We start from the raw sequence: 17,443 nt of genomic DNA, 5'->3' as shown, positions 1-17,443 counted from the left end.
TTGGGTTATTGTATTTAGTAGCCAGACATCAAGCAGATTTTTTGGTGAGAGATTTAGGTTATGGTTACATGATCACATTATTTTGTATGGTCTGAAGCCACTAGTGTAGGCCTTTCTGCAGCTTGCATTATCTTCACTATGTATGCTGGCTCCCTGTCCACCATTCTCTGATGAGCAGCAACCACAAGTTCACCTTCATATGATAACCACTGTATGAAGTTACCCCATGAAAGTAGTAACTGTGTGCAGGATTCCCTTAAGCTGCTTTGAGGAGTTGGGGATTGTCTCAGGAATAAGGATAATGAGTCCACACTACACACAATCTTTAAAGTCTTATGAGGAACAGCCTAGACTAGCCTTGGAGTCCTTATTATAGTCTTTTCAAAATTCCCTTTTGGAGTTTCTGGGGAAGTGATGTGAGGAGAGTAGAATGCTATTCTGGCAGCCCAGAGACACCCTGACTGGCCCCAAGATTCCTGAGTGGGTAGAACAGTTAAAGTAGTGCTGAATCTTTTCTAGCCACTTAATCCATTTGGTCCAGCATTGGTAAATTTAGATGTTAAAGACCACAACACTGCTTCTTTGGTATCTGGCAAGTAGCTTGGAACGTTGAGCAAATGTGGCAAGAGAGTTCATTCTATTGCCTTGTTGGGGTTTAGAGCTCTTAATTCTACATATTTCTGTCCCAGCACCAGTCCTGTTTTGTGATAAATGCCATGAAAAAGCTTAACTCATTACAGCCTAGTGATGCCTCCAGGTGTTTCTGTGGTTACATCCTACAGACACCTCTAGGCATCTAATAGCCTGTTCATATTTTCTTTAATTTCAAAACTATGCTACATATAAGCTGCTGAACGGTAGTGCTGTCAAGCGATATTAATTGTTGTTTCTATACTATTTATTTACCTTGTATTTTCATATTTTTCTAAATGTCTCATCAGTCAAGAATCTCAGACATAACTGCTTAGCCTCATATGAAAGCATGCAGTTGTTGAACAAAATACTGCTGACGGTACACGTGTAGCCTGAGTGATTACTGAGATATTTGATCTGATGTTGTCATTTTCATTCGTTCCTCAATCTGTGGGTCTCTAATTCTACTCAGCTGCTTACCAAAACTTAGGCTCCAAAGCTCAAGGTCTTCCACTATCCATAATGCCTCATTCCCCCAGATTAGCTCAGATCTCGTTTGCTGTTCTGACAGAAAGCATTGTGATTGTTTGAGCTTCGCTGAGAGTTTCTAGTACAACTTTTGCAGCTAAGGCATTTTTTCCCTCTCTCCTATTACCTTTATTCTCCTTTCCCCTATCTTCTTATATATTTAAAAAAAAAACATTCGTTGGTCCGTTCTTGCGGGATTTTCTCTTTACCTCCGTGATGATATGGGCCAAGTGCCAGCATAGCTAGCTGGAGTTTTGTGAAGAATGATATGTCCTTTGAATATCAAACTGATTTAAATAGGATGCTTGTGTTACAAATGTATTAGAACTGTGTGTCATTTGTATATCACACTGATTTGTACCGATGCTTGTGCTTAAAATGTATTTGTGAGGTTTGCTTATGTTAAAATGTATCGACAGTACATCCTGTTGGAATGAAAAATGTATATGTGTTATTGTAACTGAATTAAATGTATATGTTTTAATAGAGGATACAGGTATAGCAGAGGTGGACTAGCTACCTTACTTTAAGAAAAATAAGAGAAATGTAAATGACCTGTTAAACCATTAAAAGGTACCCCACAGTGCTGAATAGGACCAGAGATGCTGGGTCTGGGAAAGAGCTGTTGTCCATTAACTCAGTGAAAAGAGGGGAGGCCCCAGGCACTGCCATAAACATTTAGATGTGCATTGTGGCCGTCCATGCTAAATTTCTATCTCAGCTTCAAAGGGGGGAGTACTGTGAGAACCTAGAGTCAGGTGACCAGATGAGGTTGTTCTGGCAGCCGTCTTGGAAATTATATTTTAGATATTAAAAAGAGAAATCTCAGAGTATATAAAGTAATCTGTTTTGGAGACCCTGAATAGAGAGACCAACACCCACAGCATCTTCCCATGCGGCAGTAAGTAACTTAACTAGGGAACAGTAAAATTCTCTTAGATTCAGTCAGGAATATAGTGCAGCTTAGGTTAGAGAATGTTTTTCTTTATTTGTACAAGTTTATCTATCAATGTTAATTTCAATATTTTCTGTGATTTGAACTCTGTGGTTTACTTTGTGTGTGTGTATATACACACACACACACACACACACACACACACACACACAGTATTTTCATGTTATTGTTTATTATAATTAATGTATTCAAAACGTTTATTGTGGCTGATCCTTGTAAGAAGTATCTAACCTTTGAGAGTACTTATATTTATTTGTTGACACTGTGCAGGCCACTAATGAAGGCCGAGCTATCATGGTGAACTACTACAATTTGTATTAGTATTAATATTATACAGTATACTTGGACACCCTTTGCTAAGGGTCTTAGGGTAGCTGATTGGGGCATGTCTGGTGACAGTGATAACTACTTTATAGTCTGGGCAGAAGGGGGCATAGCTAGTAAACCTGTACCAGCCAGCCTTTCCCAGGTGTGTGTCCGCAAATCAAATCTCCTTGTGTGTGTGTGTCTGTCTGCTACTTGGGGCAGGGGTGCAAAGCACTGGTTTCACAGAGAGACTGATGGAGGACTTGGCTTGGACTCTCAGCTTAGGACTTAACCCTACAAGCTGTACCAGTGGGGAGTCTTACTGGGGACCTGGAGGGAGACCGATAGAGAGACATCCAGACCCAGGGCTGAGTGTGTTCCCTGTGTGCTCTTAAGTGAAATTGTACTTGATGCAGAGAGTTCTGCATCTGGAAATAACTGAGAGTATCCATTTGTATTTCAAGTGCACATCCCTCTCCAATGTCAGTGGTGAGGATTCCAGGCTCCTTAATTACTGGCCCAGCGTGGGGATGGCAAATATTGGTGGCCATCACATGTTGGTAGCAGTGGTGGGCATCACAACCTCATTTCCCTCTTCTTTCTTTGACTGTGCAATGTCTGAAGCATCTTTATGGTTTAGAAAGTGCACTTCATGTGGGCACAAGATTCCTTTATCTGATGCCCCCAAGGAGTGTGTGTATTGTTTAAGGCCCTCTCATCTGGAAGCCTCCTGATGTTCATCGTGTTTTACTGTTGCAGTCATTACTCTTGGGTTATCCTGCTGGCAGGCTACCCTCAGTCGGCCAGAATTCCAAAGTCTAGGTTTGGCGTCAGTTGCTGTCGCCTCTTCCCTGACGTCAGTGTGCCAGGGGTATAAAAGATGCAGCCGACGCCATTTTCTTCAGTCTTTCTTGCTGCGTGGTGCCCGAAGCAAAAGCAGTTTGCAAGTGCCGGTCGCCCGACTCCTGAGATTTTCAAATCCGAATTTCAGAACCGAAGTCTTCATTAAAGCTAAGTACCCCGTTGGGGAAACCTTTTTTCTTGCTCCAGACCGATGTCAGAAAAAGTTAACAATTGTATTTCTTGTGGGAAGCAAATACCTCATAAGGATTTTCACTCTTACTGTATTCCTTGCCTAGGCCCTGATCACAACGTTGCTAGCTGTCGCTTTTGTGCTAGATTTAGCCAACGCACTATCAAGCATCGGTTCGATTTTGCATTTCATTACTTTAGCCGAAGATTTAATTATATAATGCCGTCGGACCAGCCGACAGCCAGAGTGTACAAAAAACGCAAGGAAAAGGATAAGGATAGGCATCCGAGGTCCAAAACCAACAATGTAGCTTCTACTAGGCCAGTCACCGGTTCTCAGTGAGGCGCTTTTGCAGCCCCTGGTGCCCGCTACCTCAGAGCCACAGGCCGCTACCGACTCCCACGTGGAGCCGACTGGGCCTCTGGATACTTAAGGTATTGGACACTCGGAAATCATTCCCTCAGATGGGTCTGGAGCCACTGAGCAGGCATCGGCTTCTGAGGGTGTCTTCAGACCTACACAACTATATATTAAGCCATCTTCAGCTTCAAAGACTAAAGCAGCTCTAAAGACAAAGAAACAAGTACAGCATTCTCCTACTCAGACTTCCATGCCTAAAAAACAGATGCTCAAAATGTCCGAAGACCTAATTACTTTGATCAGGGACTCCCATCCCCCTCCTGATAAGAGGCCTAGGCAAGAGACAGAGTATGATTCTTCTGATCAGGTATCTATTTCCTCTGATTCCTCTTCTGAACAGGATTACTCCATGCTTCCCTATGAGGATTCTGATGCTGAAGAATCCATTCCTTCAGACTCTCCTCCTGAGGATTATTCTTTTGGGGAAACCCTGCATACTCTGAGGGAGCATTTCCACTGGGAGAGCCAAGATTATTCTGAATCTAAGAAAAGGCTCAGAGACTTTATGCTTCTTCCTCAGCACAGACCCCTTGCTATTCCACCTGTTCTAGACATTGTAGATGTATTTTCAGAGTCCGTCCTTTCCCCTGACTCTTCACCCCCTGCACCTGCTAAGCCAGACAGATACTACAGGGTCCCGGATTCTCATAAATTCCTATACAAAAACCCCGCTGCTGACCCAGAAACTATTTCTCAGGGTCCCAGGGGGGTTAAAGCTTCCACTGCGAAAAACCCTGTCCCCTCTGTTAAGGATTCTAGGGCTCTAGACAGATGGGGGAAAAAGTCTACACTTCTGCTACCCTGGCTGTAAGGGCTTTAAATTGTCAGTTTCATATGCTTAAATATCAGCAATACTTAATGTCATTGCTTAAACAGAAAATGTTGACAAATACTGAATGTTCAGAGAACAAGGAATTGCAGGATTTATTGCATGCAACTGAACAAGTGGGAAAGCATACTTTGCAATGTGGTTATGATTCACTGGAGGCCTCTTGCAGGGCCGCTGTTACAGGCTGTGTTACCAGAAGGCATGCTTGGTTAAAGGAACAGAATCTGCCTGATCATGTTAAAGCAAAATTATTAGATTCACCATTACAGCATGATACTTTGTTTGGTACTAAAGCAGAAGAGGTGTTGAAAAAAATGGAGGATAAAGCAAAATCCATGCAGACAGTCATGGATTTCTTACATGTACAGCCGCCCAGGTTTAGCAGGAACTGGCCTTCTAAAAATTGGTCCTTTCCAGTGTCAGACAGACCACAGAGAGGCAGATACAGGCGTCCCAGAGGCAGATCTCAGCCCCAAGGCACATACAGGCCTGAACAATGGGGTGCTCCTACCTCCAAAAGCAGAGAAGACAAATCACAACCTTACAGGAAACAGTCCCAATGACTTTCCTCTACCAGTTCCAAGCAGTTTTCTTTTGACAGCACCCTTAGGGGGAAAACTAGCACTTTTTTTCATCAAATTGGCAAATGGTTACCCAATACAAATGGGTCCTGAACATAGTGTCCCAAGGCTACAGGTTCCATTTCCACACTCTACCAAGGTCAAAAGGCATGCCAGACCTGCCACACAATCAATGGGCTGAGGCACAAAAGCAAATTACAGCCCTCATGGACATGAGGGCCATTCAGCAAGTACCACAACAAGAGCAGGGGCAAGGATTTTACTCCAGACTTCTCCTAGTACCCAAGAAGGACAAAACCTGGAGACCAGTACTGGACCTGTCTATACTAAATACGTTTCTGGAAGTACCAAAATTCAAGATGTTGACTCTACAGCAGCTACTGCCCATGCTGGGCAAGAGGGCTTGGCTCGTAACTTTGGACCTAAAAGAGGCATACCTGCATGTCCCAATCAGACAATCTTGCAGAAGATACCTCAGATTCATAGCTGGCTCAATGCATTACCAATTCTCTGCACTGTCCTTTGGCTTATCTACTGCGCCCGGGGTCTTCACAAAATGCCTGGCACCAGTAATTGCGTTTTGCAGACAAAAAGGAATTCAAATATATCCATACTTGGACAACTGCTTAATTCAAGCAGAGAACAAAGTTGCCCGTTCGATTCTCAGAGCGTCTTCTGTGTCGCGACATGCGTGAATGGGCGTTCCTTCGTTGAAGGTTGTGCGTTAGGCCTGGCAAGCCAGCATGTCAAAATCTACTGCCAATCATTAGCGGACCGGAGTTCCGCTGTGGCGACCCCTAACTGGGAAAAGCCGAAAGAAACAAACAAAGACACTCTTCTAAAGCATCTGGCGTTTGTAAAAAGATTACTAATTGGCCTAGGGTACACAGTAAACAAAAAGAAATCAAAACTAGTGCACTCTCAAGAGATAATATTCCTGGGTGCAAGCTTAAATACAACTGCCCAGATGGCTTATCTCACGCCAGACAGGCAAAAGCAACTGACTACTTACTTCAAGAAATTGGCAACAAAACCCCACTTATCTGCAAGGAAAATCCTGCAGGCCTTGGGTTTCATGGCGTCCTGCATTCTACTAATTCCATATGCCAGACTGCATATGAGGAAACTACAATGGTATCTGAAAAGTGTTTGGACTCAGCATTGCTACAGCCTGGAGACAGTAATTGCACTCATTCCCTGCCTACAACAGGAGTTTTGATGGTGGGCAGAAGCCTGTCACCACAACAAGGGTCTGCCATTCAGTTTACCCACAGCCAGACAGACACTGACAACGGATACATCAGATTATGCCTGGGGGGCCCATATGGCAGGAAAATGTATTCAGGGCACATGGCCTGCAAACCAGATGCATCTTCACATCAATCAAAAAGAGATGCTAGCTGTTCACAATGCCCTGACAGCTTTCAGAGACCTGCTTCATCCAGGAGAGTTACTGATAAAGACAGACAACACTACGGTCATGTGGTACATAAACAAGCAGGGAGGTACACATTCCTAGCCCCTCTGCAGACAAGCAATGACCTTATGGGACACAGCATTGGCTTTTCAAGTTCACCTGCAAGCACAATTCCTGCCAGGAAAAACAAATACTCTGGCAGACGAACTAAGCAGAAACCTCATGGATCCCCACAAATGGAAACTGGATCCACAAGTCTTCAGCATGATAATAAGGAAATGGGGATGCCCAGACATAGATCTATTTGCCTCCCCTCACAACTGTCAATTGCAGAGATTTTGCACAAGGATTTATCACAAGCAAGCATGGACAGTGGACGCCCTATCATTCAGCTGGAAAAATCTAACCGCTTTTCCCCCACTGATTCTCCTTCCCAGAGTACTCCTAAAGGTCAGACAAGAGAAGCCAAAAATGATACTGATTGCACCAGACTGGCCACGCCAGCACTGGTACCCAATCCTAAAGAGCTTGTCTCAAGGTCCAGCATGGATATTGCCTCAGACCTCTCACTTGCTGACCCAACAAAACAGTCAGATCCTGCACAGCCAACTCAGAACCTTAAATCTGGCAGCATGGCGGATAATGTAGCCATTCAGAACACTCTTCTTTCAAAAGCTGTTATGGATGTTATCTTGGAGGCCAGGAGGCCCAGTACCAGAAAATCTTATGCAGAAAAATGGAAGAGATTCTGTGCTTGGAACCAGGAACAAGGCATTGACACGTCTATACCAAATATACCTCAGATTTTACAATACCTAACTGAGATGCTGAACAAAGGCCTTTCTTTCTCATCAATTAAGATTCATGCCTGTGCCATTTCAGCCCATTACAATACGGAACCACCTATCTTTTCTCATCCTTTAATAAGACGGTACCTCAGAGGGGCCGAAAACATTAGGCCTCCAAGGAGAGCACCAATTCCAGCCTGGAACCTCAATTATGTTTTGGAAAAACTCACACTGCCTCCTTTTGAACCAGCATCAACAGCAGATATAAAATTCTTATCCTGGAAAATAGCTCTGCTCCTAGCAATAACCACTGCAAGGCGAGTCTCGGAGTTACAAGCACTCATGGCTGTGGAACCTTTCATCATTTTTCATTCAGACAGGGTTTCTCTGAGGACAAACCCTACATTTATGCCCAAGGTGGTGTCCAGTGTGGCCCTCAGCCAAACCTTTCACTTGCCTACCTTTTACCCAAATCCACAGAACAAGGGTGAGAAAATTCTGCATTCTTTGGACATACGCAGGCAGTTACGATTCTACTTGGACAGAACTAAAGCTTTCAGAAAGACTGAGCAACTTTGTGTCATATGCTGCAGGATGACAAAGAAAGGCTATCTCAAAACAGACTATTTCTAAATGGATAGGCAATTGCATCCGTTTCTGCTATTTTCAACATGGCAAATCAGTGCCTAAGGGCATTAGGCCTCATTCCACCAGAGCAGCAGCCTTCCTCAGGAGTACCAACCAAAGATATCTTAGAGGCTGCAACTTGGAGTTCATTGCAGACCTTTACAAAGCACTACCACTTGCCTCTGTAAGTCCAGAGCATGCTTTGCCACTGCAGTTCTGCAGGGCCTCATAGCCTCTCCTAATCCTATTTAGCCCAGCCACCCATCCTCAGCTTTGGGATTCTAACCAAGAGTAATGACTGCAACAGTGAAACACGATGAACATAGTACAGTTGTGTACCTACCATAAATGTAGATGTTTGAGTGTATTCACTGTTGCAGTCCAGGTTACCCACCCACCATCCCCCTTCTCTTTGCTGGGACTTACCTGCACTTCTCTATCCTATACAACCTTTTCGGTGTTTTTGCTTGTAGATGAAGGACATGTTATTTTTGTGCATGCATTTCTTATTGGCATATTTTTCAGCCTACCAATTTGGGGCACCTGACATCTGGGGCAAGAAAAGCTGAAGAAAATGGCGTCAGCTGCATCTTTTATACCCCTGGCGCACTGACGTCAGGGAAGAGGCGACAGCAACCGACGCCGGACCTAGACTTTGGAATTCTGGCCGACTGAGGGTAGCCTGCCAGCAGGATAACCCAAGAGTAATGACTGCAACAGTAAATACACTCGAACATCTACATTTATGGTAGGTACACAACTGTACTTTCTGTGAGGGAGCTTCACACCATGTGCATTGGCTGACCGCCACAACAAACTTATTTTAAAGGGCCTGATTCCTGCCTCTGCCCCAGCTGCGAATTCTTCGACTTCAGGTGCTGAAACCCCAGCCAAAAAGCATAAGGGCGTCTGGGAACACAGGAAATGTGCCCGAACAAGTCTGCCTCTACATTCAGCGAGCCTCCCAAAAAGACTCCCAGAGCATCGGATCTGAGTAAGTCTGCTGACTCATCTCCTTGGACCCGAGTCCTTCTTCCTTCATCTGGACTGACTCCTTCCTCGGGATCTCCTTTTTAGGACAGATCTCCTAAAATGTCCTCTAGACAACCTTCCACGTCTTCCATCAGGTCTTCCCACAGTATTTCCGGATCTGAGGTGGATAAACTTATGAGGCATTTCCTTCAGACATAGATCCAGATGGGGTGTTTTACCAGCTGCATCCCTCACTGGGAATGTGAATTGACTTTTTCCTGTCAGGCCTGTTGCTCCTTCTCAGATCTGACCTCTTGCTTCAGCGTCCTTTGGTCCAAAAGCCCTGAGAGTCGAGATGTCTGAGCCAGTATCGATTATCTCTCCGAATCGACTCCAACAGTTTCCCTGATTCACTCTGCTCCAACCACGTCAAAGCAGAGTGCTTCTTGGAGTTGGAGCCCATCTATTCTGAGGAGGATGACTTTGACTCTGAAGTTTTCTTAGCCATCGCTTTCTCTCGAAACCTCAGCATTCGACAGCTCACCGCTGAGTCTCCCTTTGGAGTGGACTTCCAGTGAGGCTCTAGTGCATTCTGCCCCAACAGCTTCGGCTCCTGGGAGAATGGCTTCATTGTCTCCGTGCTAGTCTGCCTTTGAGATGGTGGAGAGGGTTCTCTTCTTACCAAGGAGATCCTTGGCTCCAGTACTTTTGAATCCACCGCTTACCTCCTTAGATACTGTGTCTGAGACCCTACATCTGCCACCTCTGGGACAGCTGGCCCAGCAAAATCTCCAATCCATTCCACCCTTGGAACCCCAGGTCTCTTCTGATACTTTCCCAGAGCATCCCCCCCCCCCCCCGAAAGTACCCCAGAAGAGAAGGTGCAAGAGGAAGCACCTGGTTTCTTCACAAGAATCCATCACAGAAGACACAGATTTTGAGGAAGGAGAAGTGTCCCCGAGATCTCCACCTGAGGCTCTCTCCTTTGGAGACATCTTTGAAATCCTGTGCCAAAACGGTGGTTGGTCTACCCAAAACCCTACCCCGGAGAAAACAGTGTTCTTGGAGGCTTTCGGGTCTGGCCCATCTGTATCTTGTGCCCCCACCCCCCAGCTGATGCACTTGTCAACCTAGTATCAACGAGGGCATGTAAGGAGCTGGGTACTGTAGAACCTCTCTCCAAGTGCACAGATAGGATCCTTAGTGCCCCAACAGACTGACCACATTGAACTAAGGGGATCCCGGTAGATGCCATGATTGTTGTGGCAGCCACCAAAAAGGAACTAGCTCAGGAAAATCCCACTGTCCATCCCCCTAGTAGGGAGTTTTAAGACCATGGACAGATTTGGCAAGAGAGTTTATGCCTCAACCACTTTCACCCTGTGAGCACTAAACTTTTTCTCATTTTACTAGGCTACAGAGGGATTTAATCAAAGAACACTCTACCTCTGCCACAGAGTCTATTTCTGATGAGAAACAGAAGGTCTTTTCCTCCAGAATGGCCACTCTGCAGTCAGTTTCCAATGCGTCCATTGTGTTAATTTCCCACACTGCAGTTGGCATTTTAAGGGCCGCCAGTTAAGGCATTGCCATTAGGCGTCCTGTCTGGATGCGGCTGTGACTTCGCATAACCTTTCAAGGCATCATTTGTAAGTGCACCTTTTCATGGATCCTGATTGTGTGGGTCCACTGTCAGAGAGAGACACTCCCGTAGCGAGAAAGATGGAAAGACCTTGTCTGCCATTGGAATCCAGTTTTATACCCCACAGAGATCCTTCTGGAATCAGTGTGGTGGTAAAAAATTGTGGTTCAAGAAGTCTCAAGATCCTGTTCAGGAATCCCAGAGAGACTTTTCCCCTGGGACAGAGGGGGAAACAGTAATAATGGTATATGCCTCCCGCACAGCAGAGGGGGTCCGCAAAATCAAGGGTCTCTAGATTCGTTATTGGACAGGCCCTTTCAGCGCTCCTGAAGGGTTGCCCGACTGTGCCTGTCTGGAGGCAGTTGGGGGGGGTGCTTATCCTTGCACCCAAAAGCTTGGATAGCCATCACAAATGATCTGTGGGTGCAAAGGATAATATTCAGAGGCTATTTCATTCCCTTTTTAAAACAGCCCAAGCTAATCAGATCCCTCCCTAATGTTCCACCCAGAGGGAATCCACAGCTTTTGAGATTGCAAAGCTACTAGACAAAAGCCATCCAGAAAGTCCCCCCAGATCCGATTGGGTCAGGGATTTACTCAAGATTCTTTTTAGTACCAAAAAAAAAGGCAGGGGATCCGAGGTCAATACTGGACCTGACATTCCTGAACAAGTCACTAAAAAACTCAGTTCAGGATGGCCACAGTCTAGTCCATTCTACCGGTATTGCAAATGGACAACTGGATGTACTTGATGGACCTGAATGACACGTACTATCATATCAGAATGAACAGATGCTCCAGAAAGTATCTCCGCTTCAAGCTAGGAGCCAATCACTTCTCTTGTGGTGTCACCATAGTCTCCACATTGTTCACTAAATGTATGGCAGTATTTGCAACTCACTTGAGACTGCAGGGATTCCTTACCTTGGACAATTGGCTCCTCATCACTCCAGCCAGGCATCTACTCACCAAAGCCAGGGATTATTTGTTGCACCTGGCCCCTACCTTAGCATAACCATCAACACGCAGAAATTGCAGTTGGACCCTGTCCAAGTAATAGACTTCATAGGAGTGTGTCTGGACATATCCAAAACCCTGGCCTTACTTCCACCAGACAGAATTTCCATTCTAAGACAACATATCAGACAGATTTTGTCAGTGCCAAATCTGGCAGCAAAATTAGTTCGCATTGGGGTCTATGGCTGCCACAATTACTGATTACTTTTGTTACCTGCAGCAAGACTACACATGAGAATTCTGCAATGGACATTAGGGGATGTTGGTGCAAAGACCACCAGATTGTTAGACTATCCAGTCAAACCTTCAAGAGTGTGTAAAGACTCGCTTCTATGGTGGCTTCATTTTCAGATATCGAACAAGGATGTCCCTTCAATGTCCTCCTCTTTCCATGTTGCAGTATTCATAATATGAGGGGTTCACTACCTAGACGACCCAAACGTCTGGCCAGTATACTAAAGACTTAAGCTACTGCTAGGTATGTGCGACATTGCACATAGGATGCAGCCATTGTGGGCCATAAAAGTGACGTCTGCATGTACCATCCTCAGAACTTCTCTGCCACCAGTCTGAACACCAGCTTCTGCCATTCATCCGATCACCACAGAGTTTTTTTCTTCTTTCAGATAAGTGCCCTGTTGTAGAGAATTTATTAGTACTTTTGTTACTGCATGGTTGTCAAGGTTAATTCATCCAAGAAGGGCAAGTGCCTTTGTGGAAGACAAGATTCCACGCAAAGATAATCACGATCAGTGTCTTTTCTGCCTGGGGTCTGCTAATGGCATCTGTATTACAAAATCAAAGGTTTAGTTAATAGAATAAGTAAAGCTCAATCTTGTAATATCAACATCTAAAAATGTCAAACAGCCAATTCAACCAAGGGAAAGACTTACCTTGGCTGAAAAAAAAAAAAAACAACTTTACATCCACAATCAAGTGTGGGGGGGGGGGCTTCGCCCCCACACCCACCGATTTGGGGGACTGTGCCCCCAACACCCCCCCACCTAAATATACCACCTCCGAGATTGCTCCAAATTGGAGAAACGGGCATACTCCACATAACGGCCAAGGGAAGTGTTTCCCTGGGTTAAATCAGCCATTCGACAATTTACGGTTTCGATATTACAAGATCGAGGTGTATTTATTCGATTAAGTAAAGCTTCGATCTTGTAATATAGACCCTGCTAATGACTGCAAGGCTTACGACATTTGTCAGGGGTTTATTCCAAAGATGCTCCCAGTTGTCTTTCTGCCCTTAATATCTACCTCAAGAACCAGAGACTAAAGTGACTAGCATTCACTATGGAAGGTACCTCGGGTCCGTCGGGTGAGCCTCCAAGGAAGAAGGTGAAAAAGGTAAGGCCTGAGTCTTCAGCTGCACTTCTGATCCCAGATGTCCCTCTCAAGGCCATTGAAGGCCTGGAGGTCTGTACGGTGCCTGGTCCTCCTCCTTCGGTGGAAACTGATTTAGATGCAGCTAGGGAGAGTTCTTAAGCACGTCTGCAGAGGCCTCACAGGCGTCTGTTTCAGACAGTAAGGGGGAGCCATGGGTTGCTCCTTTAGATATACGTCTCAGTACCTCTCTTGGCTTAATGACTGAGCACTTGCCGATGTCTGTGCCATAGCCTAGGCCTATGTCGGCTCAACCATCCCAGTCTAGGGTAGATCCTCCACTTAAAAAGAAATAAAAACATGATATTCATCGTGTTTCACTGTTGCAGTCATTACTCTTGGGTTATCCTGCTGGCAGGCTACCCGCAGTCTGCCTGAATTCCAAAGTCCTGGTCTGGCATTGGTTGCTGCCGCCTCTTCCCTGATGTCAGTGCGCCAGGGGTATAAAAGATGCAGCCGATGCCATTTTCTTCAGTCTTTCTTGCCGCGCGGTGCCCGAAGCAAAAGCAGTTCACAAGTGCCGGTCGGCTGACTCCTGAGATTTTCAAATCCAAATTTCAGAACCGAAGTCTTTATTAAAGCTAAGTACCCTGTTGGGGAAACTTTTTTCTTGCTCCAGACCAATGTCAGAAAAAGTTAACAATTGAATTTCTTGTGGGAAGCAAAAACCTCATAAGGATTTTCACTCTTACTGTATTCCTTGCCTAGGCCCTGACCACAACGTTGCTAGCTGTCGGTTTTGTGCTAGATTTAACCAACGCACTATTAAGCGTCAGTTCGATTTTGCATTTCATTACTTTGTCCGAAGATTTGATTATATAATGCCGTTGGAACAGCCAATGACCGGAGTTTACAAAAAATGCAAGGGCAAGGAAAAAGGCATCCGAGGTCCAAAACCGACGACGAGGCCTCTGTTAGGCCAGTCGTTGGTTCTCAGTGAGGCGCTTTGGCAACCCCTGGCGCCCGCTACCTCAGAGCCACAGGCTGCTTCCGACTCCCACGTGGAGCCGACTGGGCCTCTGGATACTCAAGGTATTGGACACTCGGAAATCATTCCCTCAGATGGGTCCGGAGCCGCTGAGCAGGCATCGGCTTCTGAGGGTGTCTTCAGACCTACACAGTTATATGTTAAACCATCTTCAGCTTCAAAAACTAAAGCAGCTCTAAAGACAAAGAAACAAGTACAGCATTCTCCTACTCAGACTTCCATGCCTAAAAAACAGATGCTCAAAATGGCCGAAGACCTAATTACTTTGATCAGGGGTTCCCATCCCCCTCCTGATAAGAGGCCTAGGCAAGAGACGGACTATGATTCTTCTGATCAGGTTTCTATTTCCTCTGATTCCTCTTCTGAACAGGATTATTCTATTCCTATGAATGGCTCCGCTGACCAGCACAATAAAGGTTGTCCACCACTAATCTTCCAATGGTAATCCAAAAATTACGACTCACGAGTCACAGGCAAAGAAGTTTTAATACAGCAAAATTAAAAATGGACAACAGACAACAGATTTAGCGCACTTTTGTCTCGTATCCCGAGACTTCCTCAGAATCAATAATAACTCAATTTACTCCAGTTTAAATACTCATTGTGACTAGCAGTCAGTCGTCGTGGCAATAAATCTTCATAGCTACCTATTGTCATAGCAATGCAATTAATAAATATATTTCCGTACGTAATCATTCATTTATCAACAAACATATATATACTTAAATGTGTATCTTGGGAAAGTTCATGTTACTTATTCTATTTCTGGGAAGGCATAATATAAACCAATATATGTATGTGTGTGTATATATATATATATATATATATATATATACATATATACATATATACATATATATATATATGTATATATATAATATATATACATATATATATATATATATATATATATATATATATATATATATATATATATATATATATATATATATATATATATATATATATATATATATATATATATATATATATATGTATATATATATATGTATATATATATATATATATATATATATATATATATATATATATATATATATATATATATATGTATATATATATATATATATATATATGTATATATATATATGTATATATATATATATATATATATATATATATATATATATATATATATATATATATATATATGTTAAAATATGTGTGTATATAAAATAGATAGATATGTAAAACATATATGTAATTACGCATTAAAAATGAACAATAAAATGTAAACACCATACAAAACGTGTACAAATGTGCACATATGAAAAGCAACAATTATAAATATAAATATAAAATAATAAATATGTATATATAATATAATAGTTAATATATGTAATAACATAATAATATGTATAGTATATATAAAATAAAATAATATAAACTACTTAGATAAAGCATGAAACTTCACAACCTTCAAATTTAAGGATAAAAATAAAAATTCAAATTAATACAGTCACTTAGGGTTCAATGCCAATAATTTCAAGGCAGGTTTTAAAGAAATATGGTCATTCATGCCCAAATGAGAGCATGAGTCCAATCTAATCTGCCATATCATCTCTCGATATTCTAAAAACGTCTCCCAATCACCATCCCTCTCTCTGTTTCACCTCTTCTAATACCCAAAACTTAATATTCATGTTTTTACATTTCAAAGTGTACCTATAAAGTGCGTTATTTTCATTCTTTTTGTTAACATCTCTAATGTGTTCATAGATACGAGTTCTTAAATTCCTTTTGGTTTTCCCCACATAGTAGGCCCAACAATTCTTACAATATGCTAAACAGACCACTCCTTTTGTATAACAACTGGAGTAACTATAGCTTTTCAATTTAAGGCCAATTTCAGGAATAAATAGTTCTTTTTCACCAGCTAAAAATGGACATTGCGCACATCTACCACATATATGGGTACCTTTTTTTGTATGTGCCCCTTCAACCCCAACACCTCTCTTCTTCTCAAAGATATTTTTAAGATTCATGTTTCTCCTATAGCTAAATCTTAGGGGTTGTTGGAAAATTGTCGTTCTGTTTGTCATCCTACTAAACATATTCCAAATTCCACTAATACATTTTTTCATAAAAGGGTAGATGATTAGAGTTTCGAGAATGACATCTGACAGAGTGGAGTTCATGATAGAGATTGAAGTGGTTTATAATATGTTTAAGGAGAGGGGATATTCAGCAAAGATGATTAAGAGTATTAAAAAGGAAATTATCAAGAGTCGTGACACTAAATTTGGTCCACTTCTGATGTACGATAAAGACCAGAATACACATACCACCACATGACATCTAGAGGACAACCAGATAGAAGCTAATGATGCCAAAACAAAAGTAGTTGAAACACCCCGACTAATTTTGACATATTATGCTGGAATAGGATGGATGAAAAAATGTATTAGTGGAATTTGGAATATGTTTAGTAGGATGACAAACAGAACGACAATTTTCCAACAACCCCTAAGATTTAGCTATAGGAGAAACATGAATCTTAAAAATATCTTTGAGAAGAAGAGAGGTGTTAGGGTTGAAGGGGAACATACAAAAAAAGGTACCCATAAATGTGGTAGATGTGCGCAATGTCCATTTTTAACTGGTGAAAAAGAACTATTTATTCCTGAAATTGGCCTTAAATTGAAAAGCTATAGTTACTCCAGTTGTTATCCAAAAGGAGTGGTCTGTTTAGCATATTGTAAGAATTGTTGGGCCTACTATGTGGGGAAAACCAAAAGGAATTTAAGAACTCGTATCTATGAACACATTAGAGATGTTAACAAAAAGAATGAAAATAACGCACTTTATAGGCACACACTGAAATGTAAAAACATGAATATTAAGTTTTGGGTATTAGAAGAGGTGAAACAAAGAGAGAGGGATGGTGATTGGGAGATGTTTTTAGAATATCGAGAGATGATATGGCAGATTAGATTGGACCCATGCTCTCATTTGGGCATGAATGACCATATTTCTTTAAAACCTGCCTTGAAATTATTGGCATTGAACCCTAAGTGACTGTATTAATTTGAATTTTTATTTTTATCCTTAAATTTGAAGGTTGTGAAGTTTCATGCTTTATCTAAGTAGTTGTTTATATTATTTTATTTTATATATACTATACATATTTTTATTGTGTTATTACATATATTAACTATTATATATACATATTTATTATTTTATATTTATATTTATAATTGTTGCTTTTCATATGTGCACATTTGTACACATGTTTTGTATGGTGTTTACATTTTATTGTTCATTTTTAATGCGTAATTACATATATGTTTTACA

The 17,443-nt window shown here is 42.3% G+C and overlaps 1 protein-coding gene across 1 annotated transcript in view; it reads left to right on the top strand.

The window, feature by feature from the left end:
* The window catches only part of BTBD7 (BTB domain containing 7), a 1,417,647-nt gene that overhangs the window by 839,646 nt on the left and 560,558 nt on the right, over window positions 1-17,443 (top strand). The window lies entirely within an intron of this gene.

This window comes from Protopterus annectens, chromosome 6.part0, assembly GCF_019279795.1.
Source record: "Protopterus annectens isolate FY-2018-M chromosome 6.part0, PAN1.0, whole genome shotgun sequence".
Lineage (NCBI taxonomy): Eukaryota > Metazoa > Chordata > Ceratodontiformes > Protopteridae > Protopterus > Protopterus annectens.
This window is presented reverse-complemented; position numbering and strand designations above follow the sequence as displayed.